Genomic DNA, 13,057 nt, shown 5'->3' with positions numbered 1-13,057 from the left:
GGGTCTCGCCAAGTCACATGTGGTCCTCGTGGCCGCGATTGTGGTCCTCTTCCTTTTGAGACCCCGCAGCATATTGAAGGCGACGTGGTGGGTTACTGCGCCTGCCGCACGGGGCTGTATGCACCCGGCTGATCGCCGACTTGTATCGTGACTGGGCTGACCACGACTTTCACCGTACCAGGGTTGATCAAAAGAGTAATGTTGAGTGGGGCAACGATTGCTGAACAGCTGCAGCACAGTTGGGATTGTGGTGTGCGCGCCGTGTAAATGGTGCATTTTCTTGACGGATAATGTTCATTTTTGTGCGTTCTATGGTTTCGGCAGCGGGGCTTGGGTTTCCCCGGTGGACTGGGGGCGCCAGTGCGGCAGAGGCGCAGTGAGAGTCGTGAGCACACAGACTTCTGTGTTTAGGCACTCGAGGGAGCAGGGGGGGGGGGGGCTGAAATGATGACATTGCCCGTGTTTGGCAGCAGTGTAGAGGGGACCTGCTTCTCCGGAATAGAGCGTAGACGCCGTCCTCTGGCTTCCTCATTTCAAGGGCAGACATGGTGCCTTGAGGCACCGGACACTTCTAAGATTTTATTTTTCCGTTATTTTCTGAGATCTATATTTCTTTCTCTCACTTTCCCACTCACTGTTTTCTTTGCTCTTGATATCCCTACAGCCTTCTTTATTCTAAATGTATTTGTTACTTTGTTCATATGTTTCTTTCTTGATTTCTGACTTCGTTCTCTTTCCCTGGCCCTTTTCTCGTTTAAACCAGGCGTGCTCCGAAGGCCCTTGTGTCAGCATTTTTAAAGTTATCATAACGACGGTTCCCAGTGAAGTTTCCCTCCCCGTTAAATTTGCAAGGTGGCAGAAAAAACACACATTATCTCCAGATGCAGAATGGAGTTTTTGTTCGCGCTTCGCCTCTGAAGTCTGCTCTCTGGTGTCAGGGCAGCTGTGCAACAAAATACATACATGCTCAGAAGAAACGGCCCCGTGCTGGCCTCATCCAACATATCTGTATGCCCCACGCATGCATGTCTGATCTCTGGTATACACTCTTGTGCCCGCGTTTATTGTATTTACCCTTCTTATGACAGTCCTGTGCACATGCTTGTGAGAATCCCGACCTGCCATGTGTGTACATTTGTTTTGAACCCCTACTGCACGCGACCAGCCGTGTCACGAGGAAGATCGCCTGTGGCTTCCCCTATCAGCATTGTAAATAGTATTTCAATGATGTACACGTGCTAACTGATGAATCAAGTTGCCCGCCGGTACTATAGTTCAGTGGGTTTTGCACCTGCGACTTAACTTCTGCGGTATCTGCTGTTGACAGGTTTGAAACAGCACACGCCGAGCCCAGCATTTCATCTTTCAGACGCTGAGGGTGGTTTGAATCGTCACAGTGCTGGCCCCAGCCTTTCATCTGTTAGACTTTGAGTACTTTGAGGTCGCTGGTAGTGCCACGTTTCCTAGAATCAGCCAGTCCTTTGTGCTAAGTGCTGGTTGGTTAAAATTCCGAGATGCCCATGAGTGGGCCTGTGGTGTGGTTTTCCTGTTCTGCCATCTAAGCCCCGCCCTGACTTTATTTAGTTTTTCCTTTGAGCTGTGCTGATTTCTCTATTTTAGCAGAAGCCCGCCCAGATGTTGAAATGCTGTGCCCTAGCTCCATGAGGGCAGTAAAGCTGTGAATCCATGTTTTGAGGTTGTCTTCGGGCATCGCTATGCTGGGATCCTGCTGCCTTTGTGTCCTCCACAGGAAACCCCCGAGGGTGCGCGGTAGTCATGGAGACCACTCTGACGAGGGGACGAAAGTTGGAAGCACTTGAACCAAAAAAGCAAAAGTCACCCTATCAATGTCTATATAACACGATGGTAGAAATACAAGAAGTGCCCGAGATACCCGGCGTTACCCCTGCTGGGGCAAGTGCTTGTGTTCACCGGAGACACGAGGAGCTAAAACAGCGGGAGCTTTAGATATGAGGAGGAGGGCAAACAGTACCAAAACATGTGAAGTTGTCAAAGAATAAATACTCCGCAAACAGTGTGCCGGGGAATCAAAAGTACGCTAGGGGGCGGTACAGAGAACAGACGCTTGGCACAAAAGGCATTAAGTCAAAATGATGAAGTGGCTGAAAGTGGACACACACATAGATGTGAAGTCTGTCTGAAAATCCGGTCTGCTGTCCTGCGCGAAGAAAAGGGAGTCCAGGCCGAAGGTGTGACGGGCAAAAGAAACACACAGGCTGTGAACCGTGCCCCCAGCCCCCAAGTAGGTCCGGGCTTCTTGAACCACTAAGCAGTTAAATTCTACGCTTCAAAATTACACCTTGAGGAATATTGTATGAAAAAAACAAAAAGTAAATGGACTTTCAGAGCAGTTCAAAAGATGACAACTGTGTTTTTAAAAGTGCGCGCATGCACTATGAAGGGAGATCCCGCACTTTACTGCCCAGGCTTCCGAGTGTTTATTAGTTTTGGGAGGACGCGTGACCTTTGAACCCTCAAGGTGCACCTCTGTTGACTGACAGTGACACTGACTCCTCCAGGGAACCTGCCCAGCAGACTGGGTGCGAGGCTGACCCGTCGGCCGTGTTCCGCAGGGGGGGTTGGTGGGGGGCGGCTTAGCCTGCAGAGGTGTTAAGGGCTGCAGAGGAGGCACACTTAGACATAAAACAAACACAGCAATCTGTCACGCGGAAGTGGCAAGAAAAGGGCGTGAAAGCAATGGCCTGCGGAAGAACCAGATTCGAGCCAGTTCGGTGTTTTGGGACCCCTGACGTAACCAGCTGCCTCCGAGGAAAGACTGAAAAACAAGCGAAGGTTTACGGAAAAACATCCACCCACTGGAGGGGGCCATCATACCTCCTCCCACATAAGCAAGCCATGGGCTCCCTTGCACCGTGAGCGGCTGCATTTTTGCTGAGCACCTGAAATGAAGTGCACCTCAGCCTCAGCCCTGGGCCAGTGTGCCGTGGCTGCCGGGCCACGCCTTTATTTTGATAATTTGCCATTGATGTGCATTTTACGTCGGTTTCCAAAACATGCCTAGTAAAAAAAACCTTTGCACGCCCAAGGCCAGTCCACCTGGTTTTGTCAGTGCTTGTTGTACATTGCTACCAAGATTGAACTGACTACCCCCAGTCCTGTGCTAATCATAGCCTGTGGATCAAGGTTGATCCCGCATTCAAGGCAAGGCCCACCTTAAACTCTCTGTGTCACAGTGCACTGTTTTGTGAACTATGACGTAACTAGCAGCCCGGAAAAGGAAACACTTAAAGCAACCAAAGGCCTTTCGCAAAACATCCACCCGCTGAAAGACCTAGTAAGTCGGTCCACGTCAGTCCTGTTATATTTCCCGCTAGTCCTGCGTTTAAAATGGGCGGCAGAACTGAAAGCTTTAAAGAAACAGAGTTGATATTTTTATAGGTGGAACTAGGGTCCTTAATGGCGAGGTTTTCGCAGCCAGAGAGCGTCTCCCCCACACTCCTGGGCTCTCTGTGCCCCTCCTGGGCTCTCTGCCTCTGTCAAGGGTTCCCAGGGCTCACATTACTTCGGAGCCTCCGCTCATTCCCTCCCTGTCAGCATGGCATTGCCAAGCTGTTGGTGAACCCCCAGGCCTCCTCCCCGGGACCCCCACCCATCCCCGAGGAGCGGGATGCGGGCCAGGCCCCTTGTGTCATCGGCCCTGGCATGAATGGCGCCTTTCTTCTGTGCCCGGCTCCCGCTGGCGCTGCGAGTGATAACACGTCTCCAGCTGGAAGCGGGGCCATTGCCCTGGAACCGTCAGGCCACAAGTGTGTGAGGATGTTAGCGCGCTGAGCAGTAAAACGCGCCTCGGCAAAGGGAGTGCGGCTTCTGTGTTGTGCATGCTCGTAGAATCACGTGGCGCACATACTGACACACAGGCAGACACGCAGGGCACCATACAGGCACATAAGCCGGGCACCATACAGGCACATAAGCCGGGCACCATACAGGCAGACAAGCAGGGCACCATACAGGCAGACAAGCAGGACACCATGCAGGCACACAAGCCGGGCACCATACAAGCAGACAAGCAGGGCACCATACAGGCACACAAGCAGGGCACCATAGAGGCACACAAGCCAGGCACACAAGCAGGACACCATACAGGCACACAAGCAGGGCACCACACAGGCACACAAGCAGGGCACCATACACGCAGACATCCCTTTCACCCCTCCTTCTTCCAGAGTTACCCCTTCACCTGCAAAAGGGCAGGCACCCATTGTGCACCGGACTCCATCATGGCTACTGTGAATGCACTGATGCCTTTGGGACAGCACACCTGTGAAAGGAAGTCATGCTCGAGATACCTTTGTGTGACTGGTATTATTTTCCATAAAACACCAGTTACACAGCTCCTTCAAATGTGCATTTCTCAATATATGTACAATCCAAAAGATTTACCAGGAAATTTTTAAAAACACTTTGAAATCCAAACCTTCAGGAGGACTTGTGTGTGTGTGTGTGTGTGTGTGGGGGGGTGGGGGGGGGGGTGAAAAGGCATGGTTCAGTGCTTCAGATTTGTGCCAAAACAGCAAAAAGCCACATGTAGCTGGGCGTGTTTTCTACTCTGCATTAAGCTGCACATTTTGAGCTACAAGTTACCTCTTTTGGAGTCCGTGAGGAACCCCCCTGCAGACCCGGTGACACCCTCTGCGCTCTCTAACCTCTCTACTGTCATTCGCTCACAGGTATCCCATTTGCATAAAGAACCTGTGTGACCTGTACAGCCTAAACTCAGACTCTGCGAGTGCTGACTCAGAAATTCATCTTTCTGAGATTTGTATAAAAATTCCAGCTATTGTGTCAAGATTTTTCAGTTCTATTAAGAACACCGAGATGAGGATTTTGCTTCTTTTCTTCATGGTACAAAAAAAGCAGCCAATGAACATTACAGTAAAGGCAAACTTCAAAAACCATGAACATAAGGTAAAAAAAACCCATAAATAATCCAGTTCACCAATCACCTTCTGCCACAGTCACCAAATAGGATAGTCCCTATCTTGACTGGCTCTTTCTTTACAGCAATCTTGTCCTTCACATGCCAACTGGATAACCAAATATCTTCAATGGATTAGAATCCACCTGCACCATCTCAAAATCTACCTGCACCATCTCAAAATCCACCTGCACCATCACAAACTCCACGTGCACCATCTCAAAATCCACCTGCACCATCTCAAAATCCACCTGCACCATCTCAAAATCCACCTGCACCATCTCAAAATCCACCTGCACCATGTCAAAATCCACCAGCACCATGTCAAAATCCACCTGCACCATCACAAACTCCACCTGCACCATCTCAAACTCCACCTGCACCATCTCAAAATCCACCTGCACCATCTCAAAATCCACCTGCACCATCTCAAAATCCACCCGCACCATCTCAAAATCCACCCGCACCATCTCAAAATCCACCCGCACCATCTCAAAATCCACCCGCACCATCTCAAAATCCACCTGCACCATGTCAAAATCCACCAGCACCATGTCAAAATCCACCTGCACCATCACAAACTCCACCTGTACCATCTCAAAATCCACCTGTACCATCTCAAAATCCACCTGCACCATCTCAAAATCCACCTGCACCATCACAAACTCCATGTGCACCATCACAAACTCCACCCGCACCATCTCAAACTCCACGTGCACCATCTCAAACTCCACGTGTACCATCTCAAAATCCACGTGCACCATCACAAACTCCACGTGCACCATCTCAAAATCCACCTGCACCATCACAAACTCCACCTGCACCATCTCATCTACAAAGTCACACAAAGCTTGTTCTTTGAAACAAAATGCACTAGGAATAAGACCTATATCTCAACGGCATACACTATATAATCAATGGGTGGGAAGTACTTTATATAACTAGAATCTCAGCATAACCACATAATAAATGTTCTAATGGACCATTGTTTACGAGGGTGGGATATTCCTGGTCTCGTTGTCCTTAAAAGAATTGAAAATTCTTGATGAAATAGCTAGATTAAAAAAAAAATTCTTCTATGTCACGATCGAGGCGCAGATTATGCTTGTTTGAAGCTTTCTTACCACCATGGAAGCAACATCAACAATAGGTCTGAAATAATAAAGCGTTTCAAAAGTAGAGCCTGATGAATAATCATTGACTCCCAAAAAATCTTCTAACCTAGACCCCAACACATAATGCTTGGAATCTATAGCTTCGTTAGCCGATTGTGCACCAAGTGTCCCTACACCAATTTCTGCTTGAAACATGAGCACCGTACCCTCCTGCAAAGTCTCTGGCCCATAGGGTTTTGTGAAGAGCTATAAGAAATTGACACTTGTTTTCAGATCTAAATTTTCTGGTCTATTCCTCATAAGTCTTCAGACACTGAACAACACACAGTTTCGGATTGTCAGGAAAACTGGGATACAAGATACATTTTGAATGCGTCTCAGTACATCTAGAAATGTGAAAAGAGACTCGTACAGGGAAAAATATTCTCCTTTTTAGATCCAGGACCCTTACGTCAGACTATCGTCTATATGAGATCAAACATAATAGCATAGTCAACTTCGCTTAAAGCTGCTTCCTAGACAGATCATAATTATCTGACTATCTTTCATGAAATCTCAATATCACACTTACATCCCATAGACTGGGATATATAGGCACAAGAGGCTTCCATAATATAATCTCTTTCATCAATTTACATACCAAAGGATGTTCTCCAACTGGTTTTCCTTCCACAGGAGAATAGTTTCAGACGTACCAGATTGAAAATTATTTACCAACCAGTGAGATAAGCCTTCCAAGACCAATTGGGATGGAAAAATCACAAAGTGGATATTTGCCGTCGAGGGAGCCACTATTCGTTCATTACACCAATGTACCTATCTTGTCCAGGAAAAATAATATTGTTCATAAGTACCACTGAACCACACGTACTTGATGAAGAAAGCAGCTAACTCTGAAATTCCATTCACCTGCTAATTCCCCAAAAACCTTCCATGACATGAGGAAAGTTGACCCGGCGCCATTAGAAGATGTAGCTATCTAAAGGGGCTGTAAGGACATGTGGCTAACGGGGTAGCTCCACCTGGAGATCCTGTGACATCGTCATAAGAACCAGGAACCGCGGTTGAGCCTTTCAAACCGGAGTCACCACAATCAGGTTGGCTCACTGTTTTCTTGCCTGAGACGTTAGTTGAGGAATCTTCATAAACTACGGAAAGCCGTACTAAAGAGCCCAATGGCCTCCTGTGGAGAGCAAGCGGCACCTGGCTTCCCAACCCCATCTGCTGGCATCCAATTGGATGACAACTTTTGTCTGGGAGCCAAAATGGTTGCCATTCCAGGCGTCCATGTGCTCTAGCCACCAACAGAGGCTCTAATCTAGCTCTGTTGATAGACTAATTTTACAATCAGCCAAACACCCTTGGCTCTGAGTGTCCACAAGAGGTTTCATTACCTTGGTAAAGCACCAAGAAACTGACGCCAGTCGAAAAGAAGGATGGAGAACTCGAAATGTTGAATTTTCCACTGAAATTGCAGGAATAGTCTGTGAAGGATAAAAATAGTGATTGTCAATTAAGCGTCCTTGAGGGCCAGACAGACCAGTCAATCGTTTTCTTTAAGAAGATCCCTCAAAAGATGGATACCTTCCATCCTCCAGGCATTGAAATATCGGAGATTCAAGTGAACCTAGAGCTGCCTTCCTTCTTTTGAATCAGAAATGTGTTGTTGCAAAAACAACTGGGATGGGATGTCATGGGACCGTTTGCCTCTTTTAGCACCAGTTCTAGAATTTCCGAGTCAATAAAAGCTTGCTTATATAGGGAAAGGCAGCGGTCTGGCATTTTGAAATACTGATTTGGGGAACTGTAAACTCTAATCGAACCCTTGAACTGCTTCAATAACCTAAGCATTTTTTCAGTTAGCACCACTTGTGAGCACATTGGGGGACTCTTCGCCTAGTACAACATGAGGTAAAGGAATGAGGCTTACCTGTAAAGCAAGCATCGGTGTTGAATGCAGGTTCGCCTCTGCTGCCACCTCCATCATGTCTGACTGTCCCACTGTGGCTCTGCACAGAAAGAATGTCCCTCCTCTGGAGCTGTCAAAGCAGCTGTTTCTCTGTCATCTGAAGTAGTCTCTTGGGGACCTTGCAGAGAGGGTCAGGCTGACGAGTGCATACTGCCTCATCCTGCTCTTCCGAAAAAGCCGGGCTACGAAACCTCCTTCTGAAATAGGTTGACATTATCTGTGGCTGGAATATGTTAACAACCTCCCTAGGTCCTTCTGCAAGCCTTGCGTGAACAGGAGCCATTCTGCATGGGGAGTAGCTTCCTCCAAAGTCCGCTTTGTCAGTTTAGGGTCAGTTGGCATGAGAATGGAACTACGCCTCCCCGTGGAGATGGCTTAATTTGCATTCTGTAATTGACAGCTTATCGGACCCACCTGCTAAGAATGTCCAGATCAATATTAGAACCGTGTTCTTTTGCTTAAAAAGCAATTTTCAAAATGTTCTTGAGAGGGTCAAACGAGTCTGTTTGTCCTACTAGAACCTCCAGCCCCGGCAATTCCCTTCTTAGGATCGCGAGTGAACTTCTTCAAAACAGTTATCATTTAAGTATCAATATCTGGGGTCTCGGAACCATGCCGGGGAGAGAAGGCATTGGACTTTCTGCCCGCAAGCAATTATGCACTTTTAAAACTCAGAACATTTCCGCAGCCAAAATTGAGCATATTTGGTGGCTGCAGGAGAGGGAACGCAGTCCGAAGATCTGGGGTGCATATCCTCTGGATCAAAGGGTAAAAGACCCAAATACCCTGTGTTCATGAAACGGGCGGGATCCGTGTGCATCGCATATTTCTTTATGCTTGCCTGAATCCGAGAAGACTTGCCAAAGGGACTGGGAGCCTTAAAGATCAGTGTTGGACTCCGCATCCGAACCAGCGGACCGCACTGGGTCTGCAACCATCTGGACATCCCCACTTGGGACTGTCAACAAACTACAGCCATGGTCTGACAGAATTCCATTGGAGAGCCCCTCCATGTGTCGGAATGCGGCCATTTGTTGGTTTCACTTTGCACCTTAACATTGTTGCTCTCAGAGTGGCCCTGAAAAGGTAGAGGTGGGGGATCTTCTCCAAAAGGAGCCTGCACAAACATTTTTAGCTGCCCCTTGAAAGGCTTGAGGCTACTGATAGCACCATATTCACTGAATATTGTAGAAAGTTATCTATTGCCTCCAAAGGGAAGATGAACAGGAGGCCTGAGATGGGACAAGTCAATGTCGGTCGACAGCACCAGCTAAACCTGAGATACGCTCAAGGTACACACAAGCCAGCAGCATGTAGGATAACCTGTAAATGAGTCAAAGATAACCCAACTACAAATCTATCTAAATATGGAAAGTACATAAACACAATAAAAGTAGAGCAAAAGCAAGAGTCCTATCATGATGACTCTTTGAGCAGCAAAGAAACAGGCAAGATGGTGGCTTTCCGGTTTGGTCGCTGTGGTGGATGGTGATTAGCGGACCAGACTGCTTCTATCCCTTATATTCATGGGGTGTGTAGCTTGTGTTTACTCCTCTTTTCATTGGCTGCTGTTTTTTCTACAGTAAAGAAAGAGAAGCAGAATCTGAACCACTGGTCCTGACAGAGAATTTGGAAAGCAATTATCTGTTATGAGTCAAGACGTCTCCTGGTGAAGGGGAAATTTGTTTTTATTTTTCTTATCAGTGCTTCCACTCACTTTCCGTCCATGTGTTTGTGACGCGTAATTTAGCATAAAAATAATGTATCTCTCACCGCTGTCTAAGTAGAAAATTAGCAGGCCTCTGTCGCCTCCAGATAGCGTTCGTTTTCCCATGGTGGGTTTGATGCTTTTATCGCTGGCGCCACAATGTGTCCATCTTCAGGACGTGGCGACAAGTTGCTTTTGGCAGATACCTTTATTGTAAGATCAGTATGTGGTTGTGTCTGTGGTAAACACAGGCTGTGATGCAAAACAAATAGTTCTGTCTATGCTCAATTGCACAAGTGGTCGTATTTGATGCATACAGTTGACTGACTGTAGTGCCCTTCCAATCTGGGCAGTGCTGATGTGGGGCCCACAATTTCAGAGATTCTTTTGGGTGACTGACGGAGACCCCTGAGGATGGCCACAGGTTTTGAGAGCAGTTCCCTATTCATATTTTATTTTGAGAAAGTTAGGGTCCTTAATAGAAATACAGGTGACACGTGAGTGAATTATGCAAGCTATCGGCAAGGCCACTACGGGCCACCAATTACGCGGTGGGGTATATCACATTATGCGACTATGGAAAGACAATATATCAGACACCCCAGGATATTGCAGCATAAATTAGCAAATGTAACAGCACAAAAGCAGGAATTTAGTGGCAAAAAATGGACCTTTTGCGCTATTTTAGCTGGAGATTTTTTCTTTTCATTTTTGGGAAAAAAATGTTTGCCTTGGCGTGTCCCGCCGCATGCCCGTGGGCGGCAGGCCCAAATTCTTTTTGTTTTTTTAAACAAAAATTGCCACCAGCATGTCTCACCACTTGTCCGTGGGTGGCAGGCCTGAATTCTTTCTTTCTTTTTAAAAAAATATTGTTCCCTGCGGAACCTGCTGTATGCCCACTGTTGGCGTATCTAAATTATTTATTTTATTTAAAAAAAAAAAAAATCCCCCAGTGGGACTGGCCGCATGCCAACGGGAGGAGGGTTCGAGTTCTTGTTTCCCCAGGACCTGCTGCATTGTGCTCTCCACATCTCCCACAAACCCTCAGCAGTCCCACAATCCGCATTCAGCTTGTGGACGGTGGAAGTGCTGAGGGAAGGGGAGCAGCAGCAGAGAAACGACATCTTGCCTGGCTGCTCTTTGATGGCCTGGTCCGAGCAGTAGCAGTGTTTTCTTTTTCATCCTGTCTTATTCCTTCCTTTCCATCGTCTCTCTTCCTTCTTCCTTTCGGTCTTCTTCTGGTCTTCTGTGTTCAGCAGAAGGCTTGCTCCAGGTGCCTCAGGCAGGGGGATGCGAGGCAGTAGCAGGCAGGTGAGTAAACAAACACCTCGCCCGCTCCCTGAATCCCTCCTTTTTTGTGTCTCATTGGTCAATGTTGGGCTAATAAAAGGAGTTCTCTCATTATTTGAATTTCCTCGGCACTTTTGTAAAAAGCGCAGGCTTTTTACAAAAAAACAATTTAGTGTTTTTTGGGTTTTTTTGCACATCGATAAATCCTGAAATGTCTGAATTATGCGACATAATGTGACACATTTTTTGGTGGTATTAATTATTTTGTAATTTGTACACATGGTAACACCATCAGGGAAAAGATTTCGCCTCATTATTACAGTTTAACAACCAAATATCAAAGTAAGCAACTAAAAGATGACCAGTTAACCTTTGCGGATGGTGTTCCACTGCGCAAGGACACGTCATGACATTTTTAGTAACTTTTGATTTGTTTGCACTAGAAATAGTTTTATGTTGAAATATGCAAATTATGCAGCAGACAATAGATTGAGTGGCAAATGCGACAAATCCATAAGTATGCCACAGAATCACATAATTTAAGTAGCCCTGGCTATAGGTAACCAGTCAGTGATTGACATCAATGGCATAGGCCACCAAAATCTTAGCGGCAAAGTTAGTGACATTACATGCCCTCTGACCTTCTTTGATGCACAAACAAATGATGGACGGACTGCTGAACAAATCAAACATTCATCCCTAATCAAGAGATCTTGGTTAAATCCATTGGCTTTTTGCTCACCAGTTTAGATCCAGCCATATGCAAATCAGTCTTGACCCTGCTCCTCATGGAAACATCCCAGCCCGAACCCTTACAGGACTCCCCGGACCAGAAACAAGCATACTGGGAATTGTTTTGGGGTATCAACGTTCATGCTACTACACTAGCAAGCAGGGATGTGCGAAATTCCATAATTTGCTTCTGCTCAAAAATGTGAAATTATGGAGGGGTAAAAATATGCAAATGTATGCATAATTGCACAAAATGCATTTGACACTATATTGTAGCGTGAAATGCATTCTTGCGTCCATTTTGGATGGAAGTACCATAATACTGCAAATTTATGAATTTCACATAATGAGTGCAATTTGAAATTGTGCAGGTGTAATGAAAGTTTTGCACCGGTCTACTAGTAAGCTACTACTACACTAGCACAGTGGTCGCAAATTTAATCCCAGGAGCGACCTTTACATCATAGGCCTGTGCGGGATCTCTGTGTCGCAATCTAGCCACTAGTCTCACTGCCACCATTTTTGTTTTTTTATGTACTGCACATTGCATATTAAAACTGTGCTGTGCTCTTTGAGCGAGGGAGGCTCTGATCACATCATTTACTTAATGCACTCAATCCAGAATTCATTGCTGAGAGGAGGAGCGTAGAACACAACTACCAGAGCTGACATGGTGTAGTATATCCTGAGGTGGACTGCCTAGGCGGGTGTGGAGGGTTTTATACTACCAATATCTATGTAGCTTTTCATAATCTTCCCCGTAATTCAAAGAGATTGGGTCAATATATTGTGTTCATTAAGATTTTAGGTAATAGTTGTAATAGGTACATAGCTCTTTGGTGTGTTTATGTGCATTTACAAATTTCATGTAGCAATCAGCATCCAGAGACTGCAGGTGAACGTGGGAGACTTCTCCAGTTCATGGGGCTCTTACTGGGGATTTTGAATCACTGCACCTATGCTCAGCACTATGTAGCCAGCCTTGAGGGTTGATTTGCAGGGCAGTGCATTCTGGTAGTTGTAGTCCTCCTTTGTTTCAATAGAATCCATTGGATGAAAATACCTGAAACCCACTGCTATGTAAAGGACAAACCTGGCATAGAATGCACATCTCTCGTCCATATAGAGGTGGAATCTGGCCCCCGACCATTGGATCTGCGACGCTGATGGGATTTCGGTTGGTGATGATCTCAAAATGACCTGCGGCTAGAGGTGGGCAGGCGAAAAGTCATCAGGCACTCCGTCTCTGTGCTCAACCTTCCTCCTCTCCAGGCTCTTTCAGG

General features: G+C 46.6%; 1 protein-coding gene across 11 annotated transcripts in view; it reads left to right on the top strand.

Annotated features, from left to right (window-relative positions):
- Nucleotides 1-13,057, top strand: part of ARHGEF2 (Rho/Rac guanine nucleotide exchange factor 2) — a 724,728-nt gene that overhangs the window by 501,068 nt on the left and 210,603 nt on the right. The gene's annotated exons all lie outside the window — the stretch shown is intronic.

The sequence above is a fragment of the Triturus cristatus genome, chromosome 12 (genome assembly GCF_964204655.1).
Source record: "Triturus cristatus chromosome 12, aTriCri1.1, whole genome shotgun sequence".
Taxonomy (NCBI): Eukaryota; Metazoa; Chordata; class Amphibia; order Caudata; family Salamandridae; genus Triturus; species Triturus cristatus.
Note: the sequence above shows the minus strand (reverse complement) of the source record. Positions and strands in the feature narration are given on the sequence as shown.